Source organism: Rhinolophus sinicus, chromosome 3 (genome assembly GCF_057876585.1).
Source record: "Rhinolophus sinicus isolate RSI-liver-muscle chromosome 3, RSI-T2T, whole genome shotgun sequence".
Taxonomy (NCBI): domain Eukaryota; kingdom Metazoa; phylum Chordata; class Mammalia; order Chiroptera; family Rhinolophidae; genus Rhinolophus; species Rhinolophus sinicus.
Window position 1 is genome coordinate 190,438,383 of NC_142503.1, and position 24,867 is coordinate 190,463,249.

General features: G+C 47.6%; 1 long non-coding RNA gene across 3 annotated transcripts; it reads left to right on the plus strand.

Moving 5' to 3' along the window:
• On the plus strand, positions 1 to 24,127 carry LOC141570811 (uncharacterized). 3 transcript variants are annotated; one of them, XR_016020928.1, is made up of 5 exons: positions 1 to 210; positions 4,994 to 5,258; positions 15,706 to 15,796; positions 18,125 to 18,268; positions 20,788 to 24,127. It is a non-coding gene; the product is annotated as an uncharacterized LOC141570811 (long non-coding RNA). The 3 variants fall into 3 exon arrangements; XR_012495264.2 differs by lacking the exon at positions 4,994 to 5,258 and having other exon boundaries at positions 3 to 210; positions 18,125 to 18,281; XR_012495263.2 differs by lacking the exon at positions 4,994 to 5,258 and having other exon boundaries at positions 7 to 210.
• The last annotated feature ends 740 nt before the right edge of the window (positions 24,128 to 24,867 follow it).

Sequence of the window (24,867 nt, forward strand, 5' to 3'; positions counted from 1 at the left end):
CTTCCCCGCCCTCCACCTCCAGACAAATGGTCCATCTTCACCCTTCCCCCTTCCAGCCTGTCCTGCCCCTTCGCTGACTGTGCACAGGAGTCCCTGTAGCTAGTTCAGACCATGGTTACAGTGACAGGGGGAGATCTGTGGACATGGAAAGAGCCCAAGCTGGAGTCCGGAGAGCAGTCTAGGCACTGCCTCAACATCTGCAGACCGCAGGTAAGACCGTCCCTCTGGGGCTCAGGATCTTCATTTGTCAAGTGGGGCACAGAGAATCTAGGGGAGCTTACTGCATGCCCGGAGCCCTTTGCACCTACCCTGTGGGTGCGATCCCCAGGAGCTGGAGGGAGGCCCAGAGACACTTCAAGACCATGCCCACATCCCACAGCTGGTAAATGGCCAAGGCCAGACCAGAACCCAAATCTCAGGGCACACAGTATACTCTGTGCACACCCACCTCTGGCAAAAGCAGAGGTAGGAAGTGGGCTACTTCAGACCCAGGCTGGAGGACCAGGGCCAGGGTTCTGGGAGGGTTTGGAAGGGAGGCTCTATTCCCTCTCCGCACCAGGAAAAGCAATTGGGTGGGAGAAATGAGTGGTCCTAGGCCTTTGCCCTGTTGCTGAGGAGGGTGAGGAAAAGCTCCTTGTGTCTTGACTCTGGGGCTCCATTTGGAAGTACGTTTACAAGGTCTGCCTTCTCCACCCTTCCCCACCCAGCCAGCCCCCTATCCCAGGATTCCTACTGCTGCTCCCCAGGCCCAGCTTGGAACCCTCCCCTCAGTCTGGATCACTTTGGCCGGGCCCCTGTGTGAGCTAAAGAGTACTGCTGTTGGAGTCAGCTAGCCCCGAGTCAGGTCTTGGCTTTCTGTCACTCCATCTCTCTGTGCCTCAGTTTCCTCTTCTGTGAAATGGGGATAAGGAGAGCCATTACCTCATGGGACTGGGGGAAGAGCAGGGCCCTCCTGTGCTGGTTGCTGTGGTTTGGATTCATGGGGCAGAGGACAAGAGGGGGCCCTGAGGGGTCTCCCACAGGTGCTCCTAGTACTGGTGTCTCATCCCCTCTTCAGAGAAGTAAAAGTTGCTTTGGTCCCCATCCCCAACGCCCCCAGTCCCTCTCCCTCAGGCCATTTGAATGCTCCTTTTACAAAAATCACAGCGATTTCCAAGGCAAAGCCAAGTCCTGGGCAGCTCCAGGCTGCAGGTCCCACAATTTGGACTCAGACATGTAATTCACCATATGTCCAGAGCAGGTCCCAGGTATCCGAATCTCATGCTTTATTTCTGTTGAGCCCAGACCCCCACCCTGCACTCTCAGCCCAGCTCTCCTCCCTCGGGGCACACAGCTGTTCCCCAGGCGGCTGGACGGTGTCCAGTTCTCTTCCTAACTCTTGTAGGATTTGCAGTCCCACAGTCGCGAAGACGCTAGCTCTGCTCCAGGAGGTGCTGGAATGGGGGTGTTTAGAACCTGTTCCCCGCGCTCCCCCAGGAGCTTTGAGCTCTGTAAAGGCAGCGGCTGGTAGCTGCCAGTCCCCTGGTCTGCTCAGGGTGGAACCAGGGCTCCCAGCTCAATCCTCAGCTTCCCAATTCCCTCCCAACCCCCCCATCTATGACCCCATCTGCGGAAAAACCTCCTACGGTGAAAAACACAGCGCCAGAACAGGCCCTGGAGTGGCAGGAAGGGCAGCCAATGACGGTGGAGTTAAAGCATTACCTAATCACCGTGGGCTCCCATTGGTTGGGAACACAGGCCCCCCCCCTCCACCCTGGACCCCCTCATCCCAGCTTTGACAATGGGCCTCTCTGAGCCCGGGACTCCCAAAGCTCTGGTGCCAGGTTTGCGGAGAAGGCCCGTGTGGGGCAGAGCGCTGGGCCAGAAGGAGCTGGAGGTCCAGGCTCTGCCACTAGTTAGAGGAGAGAGAGGCACGGTGTTGCCAGCCGTCCTCTTCCTCACGTGCCAGAGGACAGGGTTCCTACTCCTGCATCCTCTCCACTGCCACTATTTTACAAAACTCCCTGGGACCAGATTCTGCCCCAGTTCTTCTGGCACCACACATTCACCCCCTTGAACCTCCGCACCCCACCCCCGCCCGGGCACCAGATTCAGGGGACAGGGGCCTTGTCTGGCTTGCTCTCCGTTTCTTTCCCAGAGCCTGACCGGATGTGCACATGTATACTAACGGGTAGTGTTAACTGAGTGTTTCCAAAACGGCAGACACTGCTAAGCCTTATATATTATTCTATTCATGTTATAAACGTTAGCCTCCCCCTGACATTGAGGCTGGGTGAGGATAACCGATTGCTCAAGGTCATAGAACTGGCGAATGGGAAAGGCAGGATTCTCACCCAGGCTGGTTCCAGAGCCCGAATCCCGGTGCCACTGGAATGAATAGCCAGCTGTCACCTCTGTGCCTGGTTCAAGCTCCCCCACCTGACGGGCAGTCTTTGGCAGGAGCCTTCCCTGGATTGCTTGTCAGGGTCAGGCTATTCAGCTGAGCTGTCTGTCATCAGGGAGCCTGTGTGATGATAGGGATTTGAGGAGTTCGGTCCTGAGATGTCAGAAAGAATTTCAGCTCTTCTGCCACCCCAAGGGTGGTGGTGCCTGGATCACAGTGAGCTGGCTCACATCGGGCCAGCTGTGGCATTCAATGCTGGACACTGCAGCCCCTTCTCTTTGCTGCCTGCCTGCCCCTCCCCGCCGGCTCGAGCTCTGCACAGATTCTCTGAGTAACCTTGAGAAAACTGTGCCTCCTCTCTAGGCCTTGGTGTCCCCTAACTGCACCAGGAAAAGGTGAGGATGGATATTCTCACGCCCAGGAAACTTGTGGGCCCAACCTGTGCCATCCTCTTGAGCTTTCTGGCAGCCATGTCTGTGCCATACAGTTTGGGGCTCTGGGGGTTGCTGTCTCAGTGGGACCAGGGAGAGGGTGAAGGTTCTGAGCTTAATAAGATGAACACTTCAAACCTTAGGGAAAGCTTCTGTGGAGTCAAGTGTTCAGTGACTTAGAATGTGAATTTATGACCCATTTCCCACTATTCCTTGGTGGGTGCGGCGTAGGGGAATGGAGAAAGATCCAACTCTGAAGAGTGATCTTGTGAAAGAGGCAGGTGGCTTGCTCAGTGTGGCACTGGCAGGCTCACCACGTGTCCCAGGGGGAGGTTTCCAGCAGGCAGAGTTCAGCTGTGCATAAAGAAGAGCTTTGAGGCTGCCCAGAATGAGCTGTCTGGTGATAGTGAGCTCCCTGTCTTCAGAGGTATGCAAGCAGATGCCTTTCATTCATGCATCCAAACTAACCTACCGTATACAAGGCACTGAGCTAAGTGCTGGGGGTACAGAGGAGAACGAGACCCAGTGGGGAAACAAGCACTTTAACAAATAACTACAACCTGTCGGTGAGTGTGAGCACAGGGTGGGAGTGTCTGAGTCTACCTGGGAGTCTGAAGCCTGCTTTGAGGAGGAGGATACACCCCTTTATTGAGCCTGAAGGTGGATCAGCAGTTTGCCAGGCAGACGGGGGCTGCAGAAAGGGCTGGCATTTATTTTATTCATTCAGGTTATATTTTCTGAATTATATATAGAAGGGCATATTGTAGAAGAAATGCAAGTGTCAGGGGAGGATAAGACTGAGGACTTTTAAAATTCAGATTGGCTTTTACCATGGGGGGATCAGATCGATCTACATATAGAGATGCTTCTGGTGGGGGCATTTCCCCAGCTCCACAGAGCTCCAGGAGGGACCTGGGCCTCCCCCTTCTTGGCAGGCCTATCTGTTGGGAGCCATCTCTCCTTTCCCCTCCCCACTGCACACCAGCCCATCCAGGGTCTGAGCTGCTCCAGAAGGATGGGTTCTGAGGAGGCACTGGAAGCTGCGTATCCTAGCAACCGCCCAGGCTGGCATCCACAGTACTAGGCCCAGACTCAAGTTTCCTTCTAATTCCTTAGTCTTCCATTAATGGTGCACTTCTCACAGGGATGGGAGGTGGGGGGGAGGCAGGGAGAAGAGAGGAGAGGTGGGCAGGAAGTGTAGCATCTAAGCTCATCACTCTCTCTCAAACAACACAGCAGGGGATGAGGCACTGAGGGGACAAGGGTAGTCTTTTAACTGAATATGCCACCTGTCTGTCACCAAGGCCAATTTACAACCAATTAGAATACAATGAATCTGGGCAGTGACCGTCAATGATAGCTAACATCATAAAATGATAGACAGCTGGAAATGATGTTTTTTTCTCATGGAGACCATGGTACCCCCTATGAAATATTCCTGCTCAAATCAAACCTGAATCTGATCAAGCCTCCAGAAGTAACTCCCAGTTACAGGGATGTAGCCAGATTTTGTCTGTAGGGAAAAATGCTACAGGATTCATCCACAAAAGATTGCAAGGAGAAAGAATAAAAGGAAAGAAAATAAAACAACCCAAATGACACAGAAGGGGAACTTATACATTCACAGAGAAGCTCAAGAGAAATATCAAGCAATGGACTTTATTTGGGTCTTGATTCTCACCAACAAAGTGAAAAACCACAATGACAATAATTAAGAAATTCATGAGACCGTTGGGGGAACTTGAACACTGACTGGATATTTAGTGATGCCAATGAACAATTTTTAATTTTTGAAAATCATTCATTGACATCATTAAAATGGTATTGGGATTATGCTTAAAAAGACCCTCATTGTTGAGGAATACATACTGAAATATTCATGATGAGGTAATAAGATGTCTGGAGTGTGCTTTAAAATGATCTGTGGTGGACAGGAGGGTGTGAAGCTTTAGATCAAAGGAGATTGGCCCTGAACTGATATTTGTCGCTGGTTTGATGATGGACACACCGAGGTCATTATACTATGCTATTAATTTGGGTAATATGAAATTGCTGATTTTTGACCATTTTTCTCCTTTAAAATGGCAATTTCCTAGGATGCAAATAAATCCTCTAGTGTATGGTTGAAATTTTTCATAATAAAATATTTACTTATTTGTTTATTTATTCCTTTGTTTAGAGCAAAAGGAGTGGTGCAAGCCTGCTTTTCTAGGAATCTCTGCCCCAGGAAAGTGGTATCCTAGGCTGGCACTACCATCTGGAGTACTGTCATGGGAAAAGATGAAAACTCAGGGAGGCAGCTGTCACTGGCATGAATGATTCCTATTGAACTAATAATACTAGTAATAATAACAATTTACTGGTCACTGACAGCAAATGCTCAACAACTTGCCTGGGCATGTTTGAGCCGCAGAAGATGGCGTCACTGATGTTTTCATTGCTCAGTAAGTAACCAAAAAATGAAAGGAATCCAAACAAGCAGTAGACCGGGCATCAAATGGAAATTCTTCTTGCTGAGGAAGGCACCCAAGTGTTCTTGGGGGCATAAATTATCCTAGAGGAACATCGGCCAGAAAACCCCACAGTGGGCACAGGGGCAGGCCCTGGACTTCAGTCCTACTTCGTTCTGTGGCCTCTGCAAGTCTCCCAGCTTTTGCAGCCATGGCGTTTAACCCGTCTGTTTCTCAGGCTTGCAGTTTCCCATACCTGGATAAGGCCCAGGTCATTCCTTTAAGTCCCTTTCTAATTCCCATTTCTGTCTCCACCACAAGTTAATCACTTGACCAACCAACAGATTTCATTTGTTTGCTTTTAATGTCTTCTCTTTGCTGACCACTGTGCTGCGTACTTTAGGTGACAGAGTTTCTTGTCTTAACAAGCTCATGAATCAAATCCTGACTCCACTTCTTCATAGCTTTGTGGCCTTATGCAAGTATTTAACCTCCATGTAGGCCTCAGTTTACCTGCAAATTGGGGATAATGACAGTTAACACCTGCTTCATAGGGATTTTGTGAGGATTAAATAAGATAAAAGGCAACTCAACCACTTTGTGTCTGTTTCTTTCTTTTGCTGGACTAGAAGGCTGATGTGATGGTTGGAGCTCCAGCATCTGCTTTGGTGTGTGAGTTGACCTTGCAGATAGAAAACGTGCACTGAGGGTGATGGCGCGTGATAGGAGCCTGGGTTTCTCATGACACGGTGGAGCCACTATAACGTCCCTGGACTACCTGTCTCTTTACTTTTTTGAGTAAGAGTAGTAAACTTCTATCTTGTTTAAGTCCCCCCTTTTCCTGTTATATGCAGCTGAACCTAATTCCAGGGGTCTTATTAAAAATACTTAACAACCCAAGTAGCACAGGAACTGACTAATCAGAACAGACTCTGGCCATAAGTGTTAGAGCAGCAGAGGAAGGGATTGGAAGTAGCAGGGGGACTTGGAGAAGCAGATATTTACCAACCAGAATGGAAAGATTTTAGTATTTTAACCACCAGTCCACGGTGTATCAATGCAGACCAGCTAAAAGCCAGCTGAGCAGCAGCCCTGTCTAACCTTAAATGGTACGATGAATAATGATTGGAAATAGCTAAAAAGACAAGGAGAAGGCCTTCTGGTTATGGGCACAGCTTGAGTAGAGGTTTAGAAGGTGAGTGAAGCACGGTGAGTTACGAACAGAAGCTTTTTCTTGGACAATTCCCACCAAAGATATAATTGACTTCCATAAATAATTTAGGTTCACACTGTGTATCCCATTTAGAAGACAGTGAAGGTCTCCTGATATGTCTGAACAGGCTGGAACTGCTAAGAGAGAGAAGGTGGTACCCTAAAGGGATTCGTAATGAGACAAGTGCTGAAGAGATATACCTGTGTCAGGTATACTTTCCAAAGATGGCTGCGCAGTGTCTCCCACCTCCCATGTGTTTCTGCACTATGACCTGACGCTCTTCCCCGGGAGAGGGGACACCAGTCTGGATGGACTCCTGATTTCTTTGAACAGGGATGGCTGGTTAAACTGCCATGGCACTACAAAGCCAAGATTCCCCACGTCCAGTGGTCACCTGGTCCCTCACTCACCCCAAAACCAACCAATGCTCTTTGGTGCCTCAAATTCAAGAATACGTCTGAATCTGCCTCTCACAGTCTTCTGTAATCTGCTTGTTTTGACCTCTTTGATGGTATGTCCAATGATATTTACACACAGAGACACATACACACACACTCAAGAAAACAGTTCTCTCTTCAAATGGCTGATAAGCACATGAAAAAATGCTCAGTATCACTAATCATTAGGGAAATGCAAGTCAAAACCACAGTGAGGTGTCACATCCTACGGTCAAAGAACCAGACAACAAGTGTCAGTGAGGATGTGGAGAAATTGGAACCCCGTGCACTGTTGGTGGGGATGTAAAATGGTGCAGCCACTGTGGATAACAGTCTGGCTTGCCCCCCACTCCTAGCCTGCCCTGTCCACTCTCTCCTCTGCTGCCAGTGATTTAAAAGTCAAATGTGGTTCTGTCTTTGCACCTCTTGCCAGTGTTTGTGTGTTGCCCACAGGATAAAGTCCAGACTCCCCTCCTTGGCATTCTAGGCTGATTCTGTTTGACCACATCTCCATCATTATTTCTTACCAACCTGTGGCTCCTAATGCTCTAGGCTTCAGTCCCTTTGAGCTTCTCACCAGTCCCTACACTCACCATGGAGCCCAAATGGGAGTCTACACTGTTGCAATTCTGTTCCTTCTTTCTGCCACGTTGTTCCCTTCTTTCACTTGCCAAGTTCCCAGCACCTCGAGACGAGGCTCAGAAACCTCCATCCCATCCTTTCCTTCCAGGTGTCCCCGTCTTTCACTCCTCTCCTGTGCTCCCTGAGTTGCACCCAGATCCCTGCCCTTCCCCCATGGCCTTGGTGGCTCTTCACTCAAGTGTCTCCCTCCCCAGACCGCAAGTACCTTAGGGTCAGGACAATATCACATCTGTGATCGTTCCCACAGGGCCCAGAACAGTGGCCGAGCAGTCACACTGTCATGCCAGGAGGAAGGGAGCCTGTGTTCTATAGTCTATTCTGCCCAGGCTAGATTGGCCCTGGCCAGCCTCTCTGTGCAGGGAAAGCATTGTCTAGTCAGTGGTTCTTCACCCTGGGAACCTTGTAAAGATTACCGATGACCAAGAGCCACCCCCAGAGATTCTGATTCGACTGCTCCCAGCTGATGCCAACACAAAGCCAGACCACTCTCAGTGCTTCTCTGGCTTTAAATGTGTCCATAAATCCCCTGGGATCCAGTAGGTCTGGGGTGATGAAAATGCTGCTGGTCCATGGACCATGGTTTCAGTGGAAGGGACTTAGTTGATCTCGCCCGTCCCTGGCCTGGCATTCACTGCCACCGAGAGGGAGGAGGAGGAGGTCTGGAGGCTAGCAGGTCAGCAAGGAAGGGTGAAGGGTGAGGGAAGGCAGTGCAGGTGGGGAGGGGGGGTCATACTTGAGGTCAGTCATGGAGGACGCGTGGGTAGGATGTGGTGACACTTGGCACGCAGGAGGTGGGCAGGTGGTGGAAGTGCTTGTGTATGTGCAGTGGCACCAGGGTTCCATGGTCTTGCTGATCATACAGCTAGTGCTTACTGTGTGCCAGGCACTTAGACTTCTAGTAACTTATTTAATCGCCCTCTCATTTTATAGATGAGGAAACAGGCACAGCAAAATTAAGTAACACATCCAAGGCCATGCACCTAGGAAAATGACAAAGCCCACGCAGTCTGGTTCCACACTGTGTGATTAACCCCTTCACCATGTTGTCCCTCTGGTTTCTGAGCCGGTACACGTTCATTTATTTGTTCGTCTCACCAAATATTTGATGAGCGCCTGTTCTGAGCCAGGCTCCAGGTCTGGGGCTGGGAACACAAGGGTGTCACTGCCCAGGACAGAGCCCAAAGACGGACCCTGAACAGGCACCTGGAGGGCTTTTTAGCTGGAGTGTGCCCTGGTCTGTCTGGCCATCCCACAGGGAACCCCAGCTCCTCCTGCAAGATCCATGTTGATGAGCAGCTCCTAACATGTGGCCCCAGCCCGAGCGTGTGACTGGATAAGGGAAGGTCAAGGTATATGGGCCTCTGGACAGGAGGCGGGCAGAGCAGCCTGGGGCACCTGCCCCTTTCAGCTCACAACCTCCTCCCCTCCCTCCCATCCCAGCCTCTTAGGATTTCAGCCCTCTTTAGGACCTTTCCTGCTCCAGGCTTTGAAACTCATCGTCCCAGCCCACTGGGCCCCATAACTGTCTGCCTTTTACAAAATCAATTCCATTCTATTATGTACTAATTGCTTAGTTATTATTTTGATGGATAGAACAGGGCACCCACCCTCTGGGCTCCTGTAGAACGAAATGACTTCCAGACCACACCGCTGGATAAATAATAGATTGTCATGTTGGAAAGCCTGGGTGCATGCACTGGGGTGCCATTGTTTCCTGTGTCCCTTATTCCTGGCAACCAACTGCCTTCACCTGACTTCAGGTGGGCTCTTTCTTATGGGGTGCCTGCCTCATCTGGTGATTTCAGTTGCTGAGGTCACAACTCTCCCCAGGGACCCTGGTTGCTATGGAGGCTGATGCCCTGAGATCCAGGCGGGGGAGAGGGGAGGGAGCCCGCGTCAGCAGGAGAGTTATCCAAGCCAGAATGAAGGAAGCAGATAAACCATGGAAAGACTTGTCAAAGGCCAGGCCATCCCCAGTCCCAGCCCTGTCTCATTGGGTTGTCATGTCTGTTGGCATCAGTACCTCCACCATCATGCTGGCAGCTCCAGCAACACCCAATTTTTCTTCATCTCTGTCACCCCAGGAGCCAGTGTGGGGCTTGACAGAATAGGTGATGTCATGTGCATTCCACAGGAGGGGAGAGCCTAAAGATTACGATCCAGTAGCTCATACCCAGCCTGGCATCTACCATTCATCTGCCATTCGTGTTTGACTTTTGCTCCCAATAGCTCACACTGGTGACATGCTAGGTTATGCTCTGGCTTATTGTTTATTCATAGTCAGTATTTCCACTTGAAATCCTACGGGATTTTGCAATTTCTGTAACAAACTCTCAGGGAGCGTTTACTATGAGCTAACATTGTTGTGGGTGTTATTAACTCATCCAAACCTATAATAGCCCTATGAAGTAGGTACAACCATTATCCGCATTTTACAGAAACCTGAAGCACAGAGAGGTTAAGTAAAGCTGCTAGTAGGTGACCCTCAGCTAAGCTGACTCTCCTGGCCTTCTCAGATCCCACCATTCCTCCCATTCTCTGATGTTGTATGCCTGCCTGGAGCATCATAAAGTAGTTTTCAAACTTTCTGGTCATGCACCCCCACCAGTCAAAGTATCTGAGCACCATCCCAGCCAATACATACATTTAAGTGCCTATAAACGATCAGGTCGATGCAAAAGTAATTGCAGTTTAAAAGGTTAAAAAGAATGGCAAAAACCGCAATTACTTTTGCACAGGACTTAAAATCTCAAGGCCCAACAGAGACTTAGTGCAAGGGCTTTCATTCACAACGATGGAAGTAAACCCACTTTTCAAACAGTCTCCTCGAGACTTTCAAATTAGGGGCAAAGGATAATTGCTTGTTAGATTTGTCACTGGTTTTATCTCAATGCAGCTGAAAGTAAAGGTTGTCTTCGGAAGAGAGGAGGGTGAGAGGTGGGTCAGCGTGGTCATTTGCTTGTTTTTCTTCTGTGCTTACGTGATTAGTACTATCTTCAGCCTGTAGATTCTTTGCAGGAGTCTCTTAAAGCCATCTGCCCACCTGGTGAGAATTGACTTAATGAAAAATAGAGACTTTGCAAACCCAGTTGCCTGGGCAAACCCCAACTACCAAACACTGAAACACTAATGAGAAAGGTACTTCTGTTAACTGCCCCCAACACTGTGGTCACCTGACCTTGGACAACCTAGATGTTAACTGATAAATGGAACATTCGCAAAGCTTCATTTCTTTCCTAAATTTTACATAAGATCTGAAAAAAGATTCTAATATTGTCTTCTTGCTCTCAAACGAAATAGCTTTTGCAAAGAAATAATAGTTTACTTCTTTGCTCCTCTAATGTTTATTAACATTCTATGGTTTCCCGAGTTCTTAGGCACGATTCACCCATTTTTACACAGATTAAACCTTTGGTTGATCAAATAAGCATTTAAAAATATCTACAGATAATTTCTGATTAAATAAACACGTGCTCAGAAATGCATGAAGTTCTCAAAAGCATTTCATTTACTTGATCCCAAATCAAAACTATAAATCAAAGTACATTAAGGAAAGTCTGGTTCTAACAGACTCCCTTGTTTTTGTTAGTTTTTAGAATTCCTTCAATTGTCTACTTTTAAAAATATAAGTAAATAAATACACACATATGTATATGTGTATTTACCCCTGTTCTACATAAAACACAGCAAACTATGTACTCTGTTCTGCACCCTCCCATAACAACATGTCTTGGAAATTGCTCTATAGCATGATTTCCAGATAGCTCTCATTCTTTTACATAGCTGCATAGTGCTTGTCGTGCGGGCGGCCTGCGGGGTCTCTGCTCCCGCTCCCCACATAACGCAGGATATGGTGAGGCCAAAAAGGAACACCCACGGAGCCATAGGTAGGGGAGTCATACCACTATATTCTCTCTGGCGGCACTATACTCTCACTGGAGGCTGGATCCACACTGTCCGCAAACCGCCATCCACGCTTGCCAGCCCAGCCGCCATCTTCTTGCTAGCCCCCATTTTCTTCTCTTCTCTCTCTTCTAGCGTAGCCACAGCAGTTATATTAGTGGCCAATGGCTCACTGGTTACAGCTGACGGCCAACTAGCCACAGCTGATGGCCATCCAATCACAGTTGATGGCCATTTACTACCTGAGCCAGCACCTGTCTATGTGAGGCCGAGAGCCTGGAAACTGCTTTTTTGGGGTTTGGCCCCACAGTACTCCATTGTATGGATGTACATAGTCTACAAGTAAGTATTCAACCAATTTCTCATTGATAAATATTTGGGTTATTTCCTGTTTGTTTTGTTTTTTTCTATTACAAAAATTTTTCAATGAATGAATTTGTACCTATATCATTTTGTATTTCTTTCAGTTTACTTTTGGGACAGATTCCTAGAAATGAGATCACTGGATCAAAAGGGAAATGCCTATGTAATTTTGTTAGATATTGCCAAATTCTTTGTAGAGATTATATATTTTTGCTTTCCTATCAGTGTTGTATGAGAGTACCTATTTCCCTAAGGCATCCCCAATAGAGTATGTTGTTAAATGTTGGAGTTTTGCCAATATGACAGGTACGAAGTGGTATCTTGGTTTAATTTTAATTTACATTTTTCTATTTTCATAGGTTTACTGGCTATTTGCATTTTTTTCTGGAAACTGTCTATTCATATCTTTTATCCATTTTTCTACTGAGTTGTTAGGGATATTATTAACTCTGTGTTAAAAGTTAAAAAATATTTTCTCAGTTTATTATTGTTCACTGTGTTTATGGGGCTTTTTTAATGTAAAAACTTTAAAACTTTTCTAATATAGAAAATTTACCATTTTCCTCCCTTATTGCTTCTGCATTTTTAGTCATAGGTAGGGAAATATTTTTCCAACCTCAGGTCATCAGGTCATAAAGGTTATTTGTATTGTTTTAGTTTTTACAATTAGATTTCTGATTCAAATAGAATTTATCCTGACATATGGTACATGACAGGATCCAATTTTATCTTTTTCTTTATAGCTGTCCAGTTGTAGCTCCATGACTTTTTTTTTTTTTTTTTTTTTTTACTGGGGAATATTGGGGAACAGTGTGTTTTTTCAGGGCCCATCAGCTCCAAGTCATAGTCCTTCAATCTAGTTGTGGAGGGCTCAGCTCAGCTCCAAGTCCAGTCACTGTTTTCAATCCCTAGCTACCGAGGGTGCAGCCCACCATCCCATGCGGGAATTGAACAAGCAACCTGTTGTTAAGAGCTCGCGCTGTAACCAACTGTGCCATATGGCCACCCCCTTCCATGATTTATTAAAATGTTCTTTTCTCCTACCGACTTGAAATGTCGCCTTCATCATATATTAAATTTCCATATGCACTTTGATTTATTTTTGTATTTTCTATCCATGCACCATCAATGTATGCTAATCCATGTGTAGTAATACTACACTATTATACTTATAAAGGCTTTAAAATATGTTTAAAAAATTTTTAAGCCTAGGATACTTTATTGTTCTTCTATTTAAGGATTTTTTTCCTGGTTACCCATACAAGCTTTCTCCCATATGAATTTTATGATTAAACTCTGATGCTCCAGGAAAAAACAAGATGGCATTTTGGGAGGGGAAATCTTATTAAATTTACAAATTAACTTATAGAGAATTGACATTTTTTAAAATGTTGAATTTTTCACCCAAGAACATGGCATATACATCAGTTTTCTCAAGCGTCCGTATTTGCTTTTCGGGAAGTTTCAAAATATTCCTTCTATAGACTTTACACATTTATTATTAAGTTTATGTCTGAATATTTTATTTTAGTTTTGCTATTACAAATGGAGTCTGCTCTGCTGTCATTTTATTTTAGCTTATAATTTTTTTATATTCATGAAGACTGTTGGTTTCTGCGTGTTAATTTTAGTTTACTACTTTTCTAAATTCTCATTGTTTATAGCAGTTTTTCATATTCTTTTGGCTTTTCCAAACATATGTAGTCATATCACCAGCAAATAAAGATAGTTTTCACCTTTTTCTTTCTGATTCTTATGCCTCTACTTGCTTTCTCTTATCTAATTGCATTGGCTATTACCTCCAACATATGTTGAATAGTCACCATGTCCTATTTTTAAATATTCTGTTAGTTTTGGTTTGGTAGTATTTTTGTTTGTTTGCCAATAGTTTACTTAAGGTTTTCCTATCTGCATCATAAATGAGCTTGGTGGGGCCTGTTTTTAAGCCCTTCTGTGGTAGCCATGACCTATATGTGGGTGACAGCATGAACTACAAAGATTCTCAGGAACTTCACTTTGCATCTTCCCTCTCTTCTCCCACCATACTGGCTGGTGTGATCGCCTTCAGAATATGCCCTCCCCACACCCCCCACTCCTTGCTTCCTTTGCCTCATGCTCCACGGCTCTTCCGGCATCCTCCGTTCATCCTCATGTTTGCTTCCTGTTCTTTCTCCTTCTTGGACATAGATGAAGCTTGATGGTATTGGGAAAGTGGACAGGACCCAGACTCCCACAGACCAACCAGTTTTGTGACTTCGGGCTGATTGCAGAATTTTTTCCAGCCTTAGCTTTCTCCTCTGTAAAATAAGAATGAAAATAATGCTTTACTTCACGGGGTTATTGATGAGTAACACAATTAGAGACCGTACAAGTGTTTGTTGTAGCTGCTTGCCAAACCCGTTCCTTCTTCCTGAGCATACATACAGATAACATTTTCCACCCTTCCTTGCAGTGAGGTGTGGCCATGTGCCTGTGTGCTAGCCGATGGACTGTGGTAAGAATGACGTGTGCCACTTCTAGCTAAGGCCCGTAAGAAACTTCCCACATGTAATTGTCCACGTTCTTTATCCTTCTGCTACTTTGATGCACACAAGGAAGGTGAAGATGGTAGAGCTGCAAGGTTGAAGGAGTCTGGATCTCTGAATCACCACAGGGGACGAGAGGCACCTCTAATCAAAAACATGATCCGGGACTTTATATGAATAAAGAGTAAACTATCCTGTTTGACCCATGGTTCATCGCAGGGTTTGCCTGTTACAGCAACTAGCATTACCCTAATTAATACTATACTCAATAAACATGACTTCTTCCTCTTACTTTCCTCCCTTCTCATCCCTCGTGACCCAGCTCAAAATGCCAGCTCCCTGGAGAGACTTTCTCCAACCTCCTCAGGCAAAATGAATGGGTCATTCTGTTTCTGTGCTCCCAGGCCATTTAGCACAAACCTTGTCCCAGTCACAAACTGGGCTGTGAATTCTTTGTTTACATATCTTCTCCAGGACTAGCCAAAAGCTGGTGTTCAGCAAGGTTAGTGGTTTGAATGAGGAATGAGTGTACAGTATGCGGATGCATCAAACACATGTTCTAATAAAGACTGGATGTCTGCACAAGGATGTTGCAATAACGCATTAACCTTCTCATCCAACTTCAAGTCTCAAAGCAAACTGTTGGCCTAGTTACAGCTTTGGGTCACAGCCAGGGACAGCTCTTAGAAAAGGCTCCTGTTTTTGCAGTGGTACAAATGACGTAAGTTGCATGGGACCTTCATTTCCTACCACATAGGGTTCAAGTCTTGGCTCTATCTGGAATTGGTGATGTGGCCTTGGACATCACACATACACACACACACACCCCTCCCCCTTCCCCACCCCCACACCTTTGCTCTGGCTCAGAGAGCTGTATCTTGGCGTGAAGTGGGGGGACCCTCCTGATCTGAAGGTGGCCCTAGGGAAGCTGAATTGCGGGGACCTGAGGCTGGGAGAGGCAGCCCTATGGCTTCTCTGAGGTCCCGGGACTCATGTCAGCAAACTCCTAAAATGTCAGAATCATGGACCTAGGCCTCAGCTCTACCTGCCTTGGCCACAGGAGCCCAGTCAGCCTTGCTGCTCCAAACTTGCCACAGGCAGAGCCACACAGAGGCATTCTGAGGCACTGTATTTGGAAGAGATTCTGGGGGCTGCCACTACCCCACAAGTCAGACAAAATTAAAACAGTACCGGAAATACCATAGTCCAACTGAGTTCTGGTTTTTTTCATGACCATTAACTTTGATAGTGCTTTTACAGTCTTACCTATCAAAATCTTTAAAAATATTTTCTTTTTTTTCATTTCTTTTTGGTGCTCCTGTTGTCGTGTCGCGCACCTGCCGGGCCGCCTGCTGTAGGATCCAGGAGGCAAGTTGTACTCACCTGAAAGCACCTTGAAAACTGCGCGTCCCCGGCATCCGTGGGAGGGACCCCCATTCCTCTGTGTGGGTAGGTGCTAAACTTCTCTCACACGTGGCTGGAAAGCAGCTAGGTCTCCTCTCCCCAGTTCCTCTGGTGTTTGGGGGAGGCAGAGAGTCTTGCAAGCTGCCTAGTGTGAGGGTGAGGGTGTGACAAAGGGCGCTGGGGACTGGGAATGGAGAGGCTGAGCAGGGAGGAAAGCGAGCAGGGAGGGAACTGTGGAAAATGCCATCTGCATCATCCCTTGGGCTCTGGGTGAGGCAGAGTATGTGGAACAAACCCAGGTGCTTCCTGGTGCAAGGCTGGGACGGTGGCTTGGTGGGATGGGCGATGGGGGGCTTGGGACTGGGGAAGGAGGAGCCCCTGGCTGGCCTTCCAGCTTTTCTTCTGATGTCCCACTAGCGGCAGTGCGGCAGTGAAGCAGAATCCTTAAAAAACATGCAGTCTTGAGCCAGATTGCCCAGATTCCAATCTGGGCTCTATTATGGACTGGCTCCATGACCTTGAGGAAGTCACTTAATGTTTCTGAGACAGGAATTGGTCCAATCTGGAAGAGATAAAAAAAGCCAACTAGTCCAGCAACCTTGCTTTACAGAGGATGCTGCAGAGGTCCTGGGTGGGGAAGGAGCTCTCCAAGAGTCCCGGCTGGTAGGAGGTGAGCTGGAGCCTGAACCATGGACTTCTGACTCCCATCTGAGTACTTGTGATGCACTACATCATATTGAATATTGGGTACAAATAATATCCACCCACCAATTCCCCCCATTTAACCACTTAACCTCCATTATCCATTTACAAATCCACTGATTACTCCACTTATCCATCCATATTCTTGATCTCATCCACCCACCCATCTATCATCCATCCATTATCCAACCAACTATTCCTTATCCACCCATTTACCCACCATCTTATCCATCATCCATCTATTCATACATCCATCTGCCTATCTTTCCTCCCAATCACCACCACATCCATCAACCCAGGGGAATGTCGGGTACATAACCAATAGTATTTGCCGTAGAACACGAGAAGCTGCAATTATTATTATTAAATCTTTTGTTTCTAATTCAATTCAAAGTGATTACTGAATTGCTATTAAGTTCACAGCATTGTGCTAAGCACTGCTGGGTAGGAGTAAGGATTCAGGGGAAAAAACCCATGAAATATTTCCTCCTAAAGAAATATGACAACTAAAAGCAATTCAAGACTCTGGGTTGGATCTTGGACTGGGAAAATAAAAGAACTACAAAAGACATTATTGTGACAATTGATGAAATTCTCTAACTGTGGAATAGATCATAGTGTATTGTTGGAATGTTTAGTTTCCTGATTTTTATAAGCACACTATAGTTACATAAAAGGATGTCCTTCCTTTCTTTCTTTCTTTCTTTCTTCCTTTCTTTCTTTCTTTCTTTCTTTCTTTCTTTCTTTCTTTCTTTCTTTTTTTTAATAGGAAAAAGGGGCATGATATCTCTGACTTACTTGCAAATGATTAAAAAAATTATATATGTAGAGAATGAGAGAGGAGAGAGAGAGAGAGAGAGAGAGAGAGAGAGAGAGAGAGAGAGAGAGAGAGAGAGAATGATTCGGGTCAAGGATATAAGGGAGAACCTTGTATTATTGTGTTTGAAATGATATGAAATAAGAAGTCAACCCCCCAAACCCAGTCTTTTTCTCTTGGAGTTTACCATTAGGTGAGGGAGCTACCCACTGGAAACCCAAACACATGTGAGGAGGACAAGGTGCACTAATCGTGTGTTCATGTTCTCCTCCCCCACCCAGCAATGTACATAAGGAAGAACTAAAGGGGTGAGAATGGAAAAAGAACTGTCGGGAATAAGGCTGGGGTGGGCTTGTGGGAGCTGCCACTTCCGAGTATGTGAGAACTTAGGAATTGGAAAGGAACTTCTGAGAAGTCTGCTATGGGTTATGAATTTGATTGTTCTGTAAGACTCAAGAATAAAGATTGACTGTCTTAAAATTACTTGTGGTTGCTAGACTGTCTTTGAGGGCAACTTCATGCGAAGACTAAGTCACATGGAGCCTTTACTCAGGTTACACATGTGTAACTACTCCCCACCGTCTAGTACTGCAACACAGAGGTGGCTGGGGAACGGGCTGGTCAGAGCAGGTCTACCTCCAAGAATCACTGGAAGGTCCTGGAGATAGAGCATGAGATGCAAGTGACAGCTGGCTAGGCAGAGAGCAAGAGGAAGCCATGGGAACGCGGGTGAGGAAGGCACAGAGAAGACCGATATTTATGGAGCACTGTACTAGGCTCTTTTACATATCTTTATTTCACTTAATTGATACAATATCTCTGCTAACTACTTATTACTGGTTCTGTTTTTACAGATAAGGAAACTGAGTCACAGAGAGATTGCCCATACCACTGGCAAGTGGCAGAACCAGGAATGTCATGACTCCAAAGACCTGCGATGCCACGCTGCCTCAGGAAAGAGCAGAGCGAGAGGAGATGCAGGAAGAGAAGAGATGCAGGTGGGCCAGAAGGGTAAGACTTTGAATGCTAGGAGTAAGAGCTCAGACTTTACCAGCGTAGATTCCCCACAAATCTACTAGCAGGGAAAGGGTCTGGTGGACACAGAATTTAAGAATTGGGACCAGGGGTTCACAATCTTATTCGGCCACAACAGCAGAGGTGACAAAGAAGGCCACCTCTTAGAGGACCTGGGTGGCAGACACCTTAGCCTGAAAGATTCTCCTCATGATAAAAACTGCATCTTGTGCCATGGCACCAGGCACATTTAAATTCAGAGAGAAGGATTTGTGATTCTGTGTAGGCAGACTCCAATTGTGAACTTGCCAGCTGCTGCTTCTTGTTCCCTCCTGCCACAGTATGGGGGAAGCAGGTCCCCTTTCCTCCCCGCAGAATGGATGATTACTGCATGCACACCAGCTGCTCAATTAACCTAGCCAGCGTCTACTTGGTGACTTGGACTGCAGCCCTGCCCGCATGGCTAGCCTTGACTTCAGACCAGGCCCTTCCTGGATGGGCAGAGGGGCTGAGCATAGGACACAATGGCTAAGAGAAGCCTGGAGGAATGGCTGGAGGGCAGGGTGAGGGGAGCAGTGAAAACCAGAAAAAAGTCATTTGATTTCAGCAAAGTTGAAGTAGGATTTTCCCAGGCTAGGGCTCTGTCTCCTTTTGTCATCTGGAAGCAGATTATGACAAGGTCCTACAGGATGGCAGAGCCACAAGATGGAAGGAGCCTGGGTCTCTGAAGGACACTGAGGAGGACAGCTGACCAACCACCCTGAATACCTATCCAGGACTAGTGCGAGCAGAAGTAATGTCTGTTGCTGTGATCTGTTACATGTCTGGGCCTATTTGTTACAGCAGATAGCCTACTCTAACTATTACATTGTCTAATCAAAGTGTCATGCAAACAGCACCCTACTCCTGGTTCTATCACCAGTTTCCTCTGTCATCTTAGATCAGACACTTTTCTGGGCCTCACTGTCACCATCTGTGAGAAAAGAGGATCAGTTACATGATTTCCAAAGTCCCTTCTATTCTGCAGTTCTATTTTCTGAAAAGTGGGCAGCTATCTTTGAGAATAGAAATCCACCAAATATTTCACAAAATACCCCCAAATATCCATACTGATAACATGGTAAAATGGAACCTTGCAGGTTGTAGGTGGAGAGGGGTCACAGCAGGTTGGTTAGTGATGCCTAAGGAGCATCGATTGTAGATCAATAACAACCCAGAAAGGAGGTCGATAGTGACATGCTCTAGGACTCTTTTAAAATCAACAATTTGGATGAACAAACAGAAAGGAAGCTAAACAAATACATGGAAAACACAAAACTGGGAAGGTTGGCTCATAGATGAATGAGAGACTTATGGTTCAAAATAATCTCGGTAAAGCAAGAGGTTGGGACAAAGGCAACAAAGGGAAATGAACCAAGATAAATGCAAGTCCTGAAAAATTCAAGGGTGGGGGGTGCTTGTTCGGCAACAGGCCTTAGCAACAGGCTCTGCAAAAGTGACCTGGGCATTTTTGTTGATCACAGGTTCTCTTGAAGCCATGGCTGCTGAAACCTCACGGCAACCAAGCAGTCACACATAGAGACAGAGGAGGGGGAAGGAAAGTGGCCATTCTGAAGATCAGGCCATACCTCCTGTCTCCTGTGCCATTTAGGTGACCACTGATGCTGTAGAACTCCTTCTGTCAAAGGCCAGGCAGTAAATGTTTTACGTTTAGTGGGCCACAAAGTCTCTATCTCAGCTATTCAACTTGGTCTTTGTAGTACAGCCACAGACAATAGTAAATGAATGAGTATAACTGTGTTCTAATAAAACTTTATTTACAAAACCAGGTGGTGGGCCAGATTTGGCCCTTGGGCTGTAGTTTGCCAACCCCTACTTTAGAAAAAGGACAGACATAAGTGCCTGGTATGGTGAGGGGTATGGAGGTTGGGGTATATATGGATCAGTGAAAGACTGGATGGAATGAAGTGTGGAGAGTTAGGCATGCCTACTCAGTGGTCCTAGAGGGAAAACCATAATGGGGGCAAGTTATAAAGAGGCTTATTTTCATTCATGCCAAGGAAGACTCCATAAAACAACAAAGTCATGAGTCTGTGTCATCAGAGGTATGCAAACAGAGGCTGAAAGATGGGGGAAATTGGGCTGGATGTTCTTTAATGCTCAGTCTTGCTCTGTAGTGAGCTGAGCTCGTACATCCCACCCACATAGTGAGGTGTGAATAATACATTGGAAATGCAGCCACAGTCCCTTTGATCAAGAGACTCCAGGAGTCAGGGAGACATTTGTAGGGCTGGCTTGATTAGAACTCGTGGTAAAGCCCTGTGGAGCCCTGGGGAGGCCTCTGGCTGCAGATATTCGCTCCCACCCATATGGGTGATAGAAAACTGGCTCCTCAAATGAGAAGCCTGGCCCAGGACTGAGCATTCAGAGCCTGGTTTGTGCCCTTCCCTGACCAGACTAGTGGGAAGGGATTGGTTGAGTTAATTTCTCTGGTTCTTTCCAGGACAGGCATCTTGGCGCCAGGGCACAGCCACCGATGACTGCAGATGGAAACACAAGCCTCCCATGTCACTTTTGGCTGGCCACTTGAAGAAGGCTTGTGAATAGAAGTGGGACCTTCAGTTTTCTTGGGACAACATTCTGGATCCCCTACCTCAGTTCTGTAAGGTCATGACTGATCTTGAATAGGTCTGACTCATTCAATCTTGTAATAAACCTATGGAATGGGGTGCCAGACAGGAAGTTTTGGTTGGGAGTAACAGAAACCCCAACTCAACTGACCATTCTGAAGCGGAGAAGGAACTGACACATCACCAAGGACATGAGGCCTAAATCCAAGCTGATGAGGTGGCTGCTCAGATAAAAGGATTCTCAACTCCAAATAGCTTAAACAATGGGGAAATTCATCCATTATCTCAGGAATGATATTTAGTAACATGGGAGTTGGGCTTCTAGGCCACAGGTGATTGGACCAGGGGGAAGCACCAGACTCAGAGCAGCCAATTGGTAGCCTGGTCAGCGGCCAATCGGATGGCCTGGAGGGAGAGCTCTGTCCAATCAGGGTGCCAGAGGTCCAGGCTAGTCCTCTCTCTTGGGAATTTGAGCCAGAGACTTGGAGAGCATGTAGGACAATATGTAGAGCGACCAGAAGACAAAAATCGCCCTGAAGGTAGTGAGAACAGTAGCGTGAGCCACAAGGATGCAGAAACCAGGAGGGAGTGGGGAGCAGGCTGAGCCAGCCTGGAGGGTCATCCATCCTTACAGCCATGATTAGGGGGCACTCTGTCCCCAGAGCTGAAGCAGTTCTTTCCCAGTCCTCAGTTTGTTCTGGTCTCTATAAGCCTTGGTGGAGTGGCTCACGATGGAGGTCATGCCAAGTGATTGGCCTGGAGGGGTTGCTATCTTTGCTGCATCCACAATATCCTTACGTATGATCTCTCACCAACTTCTCACAATCACCTGGGAGGTTTTGAGGAGCACAGCAAACCCCTCTGGGAATTCTGACTAATTCTCTTGCAGGAACACGAGGTGGCACGAGCCAGGCTTCCTGGTCAGGTTCTCTCTCCCCAGGACCCCCTGGAGGAATGAGTTGGTTCTGGGAATGGCACCTGGGTCTCTGGCCTCCTGGACCCCCCAGTGCTATCTACAGACCGAAAGCTTTCCCTGGGCCCGAGAGAGCAAGCCCTGCTCAGCCAAAGTCGGGGGACTCAGCCAACGGTAGTGCCAGGGAACTGTGGGCAGCTGGCATTGCCCCGGGCCCTGGCCCCAGTCAAGCAGGTGGGTGTGGAGTACAGCCAGAGGGGAGGGGGGAGTGGGGGAGGCCCCATGGGGTCTCCAGACCATGCACATGTGCCACCTATGTCCCCTGTGTGTCCCCAACCCCACCCTCATTTCATTAACAGCACCTGGAATTTCTCAGACAAGGGACACTGTCCAGACACATAGTGGCTGAGGGTGCGGTCACTGGCGTCTAACCAAACTCCATGATCTGCCATTTGCTGTGTGAGCCGGGCAAGTCACCCACCCTCCGTGGGCCTCCACTTTCACCACCCGTAAACTGAGGCTGATCCTAGCACCTAACCACATGGGGTGGGAGGGCATGCATGTCAAACATGTGGACCGATGTCTGATGTATAGTACGTGCTAAGGAAACATGCCACTGCTCCCAAGAGCAAGGGTTCAGGAACGGGAGCAGGGAAAGACGGACCTAGAGAAAGGGAAAAGGGATACAGAGAGAAACATCAGAAGAGGGAGAAGAGGGGGAGGAAGGAATCAAGAGGGCAGAGAGGAAATGTGGGGCCCACTTGGGTGCTGGCCTTGTCCACTGAGTCGGGTCAGGGCTTCCTTTCTTGTTCTTCCCTCCCCCATGTAATCTCCCGGGAGTCTGCGGAATTCTGCTTCCGCCCCCTCCCCCCAACAGTTGCCATGGTGATGGAAACCCGGACCCAGTGGAAAGTTCTCTGTGCTTGGCAATGAGACTGCAGTACCCTGCCTCCTGCCTGCCTGCCTGTGCGTGGGCGGCCAGCTCCGACTGCTGCCAGGAGTCAAGGCCAGCCCTGCCTCTCCATGGAGGCCCAGCCCTCTCTGCACTGAGTCTTGGGCGGCGGCCCTGGCACGGCATGACTGGCACGAAGGACCCTCAGAGAACATCTAGTCCATTTCATTTTATAGGTGGGCCATGGGGCCCAAGAGGGGATTCGTCCAAGGTCGCACAGGCCTCCTGACTGCCCTGGGTTGTCTCTCTTGGGCTCAGCTGTGAAGCCAGCAGGCACAGGGCACACGAGGACGTGACAGATGACTAGCTACATGGCAGGCCAGCTGCTGGGAGCCAGGGGTGTGCAGGAAAACAATGGGAGCCTGGGCACCACCGGCTGCCTCCACTTCCCCCAGACACGGTAGTAGGTGGGATTTGTTGGGGTGCTGTGTTTGCTCCCCTCTCAACAGCCCCAATTTTCAGCCAAAGTGAGAAGGTCACCAAGTCAGACTTTGGCAGCACCCTCTAGCCTTCCCTGACAGGGTCCCACTGCCCCATCTTGGCTCCTTGCTCTGACCCTTCCCTTTCCCTCTCCCCCAACCCACTGAGTCTTGGTTCCCAGCAGGAGGCCAACTACCCCTTCCAGGGTTTGTAGGTCCTGGCTTAACCAGGACTCTTACCTTTCACGTACCCAGCTCTTTCTGTGTGGTTTTCCTTCTATGGCCCCCATGTTTTCAAAACCCATATTCCTTTAGCAAACAGCCTTTATTAAGTAACCGTGTTCACCACAGCCCAATTTTGATCATTAAAGCTTCATAGAACCCAGGCTTTGACTGCCCCAGAAGCAGAGACATGAACTGTGTGGTTGTATGGTGGATATGTAGGGTAGTTACAAGAAGTGAAAATTGACACTAGCTCAGGGCTCAGTGTCCCCACCCCTCAGAACCCTACAGGTGAAGATCCCCAGGTTGGTGACAATCCCCCAGATCCTACAACCCACCAGCAGGTAGGAGGTAGGCTGTCTTGGGAGCCCTGATCACTGATCAGACTGATTTCAGGCTGGGCCATCTCCACCTGCCCCACTTCCCATGGACCTTGACTGTCCAGGCATTTTGGGCGTCTCTTGTGATTGCTGCTGAGCTTCCAGCTCTTGGAAAGCAGGGGCCTCTCACCTGTTCCTGATGATATGACTTGGACAACAAAGCCACTCATTGGAAGCAATGGGCTTTCCTTATGCAATCTTAGTGGCCTCAGAAACTGTTACCCAAAGAATAGAGACTAAGCCCATGGTCCTAATTTTCCATGAAACCTGGGAGTTGGAAAATTCCCTTAGAGATAGATTTAGCCCAATTTTTTCATTACACAGGGACATAAACTGCAATCTAGAGGGGGAAGTGATGGCACAGGCAGGGGATGAGTACAAGGTACAGAGCCAAGGGATAGAGGGGTTCAGGTTCCACCTCTGTCACTCCTGAGCTATGTGATTGTAGAACTGCACCACTTCTCTGATCCTCAGTCTTCCCACATGTAAACTGTGACCTAGGTTATCCACCACTGTGATTTCCTCCACCTGTCATGTGTTCCTTAAGGGAAGGACCATGCTAACCTCTTGTCCAACCAGAATTTATTTGTCCAACCAAAATTTATTCTCGTCACTTATGTGTTAGGGATACAACAGTGCAAGAGACAGACCAGGAGCCTATAACTGAATGATGGGGTTGGACAGGTGATCCCCACACACTGGGATGTGGGATGTACAGGACACCATCTGAACACACAGGAGGAGACCACCCTCAGTTTTGCAGAACCCAAGAAGACTTCTCTGAGAAGGTGACAACTCAGCCAAGACCTCAAAGATAAGAAGGTTTAATATAAGCAATAACAGCAAGATTAGAGTTCAAGGAAAGGTAAGTGTAATCCTGAGGGGAGGGGTCCTGTGGGGCTGCAGAATTCCCCTCTCCCCACCTCTACTTTCCAAAAAACAACCGCATTCCCGACAGGGACCAGTGAGGTGGTTCAGGACCACGGAGAGCACCACGGAGAGCACCACAGAGACCTTCCTGCCACCGTTTTGATTTTGCTAATCCTAAGGGGCAAAGCTCAGGCTAA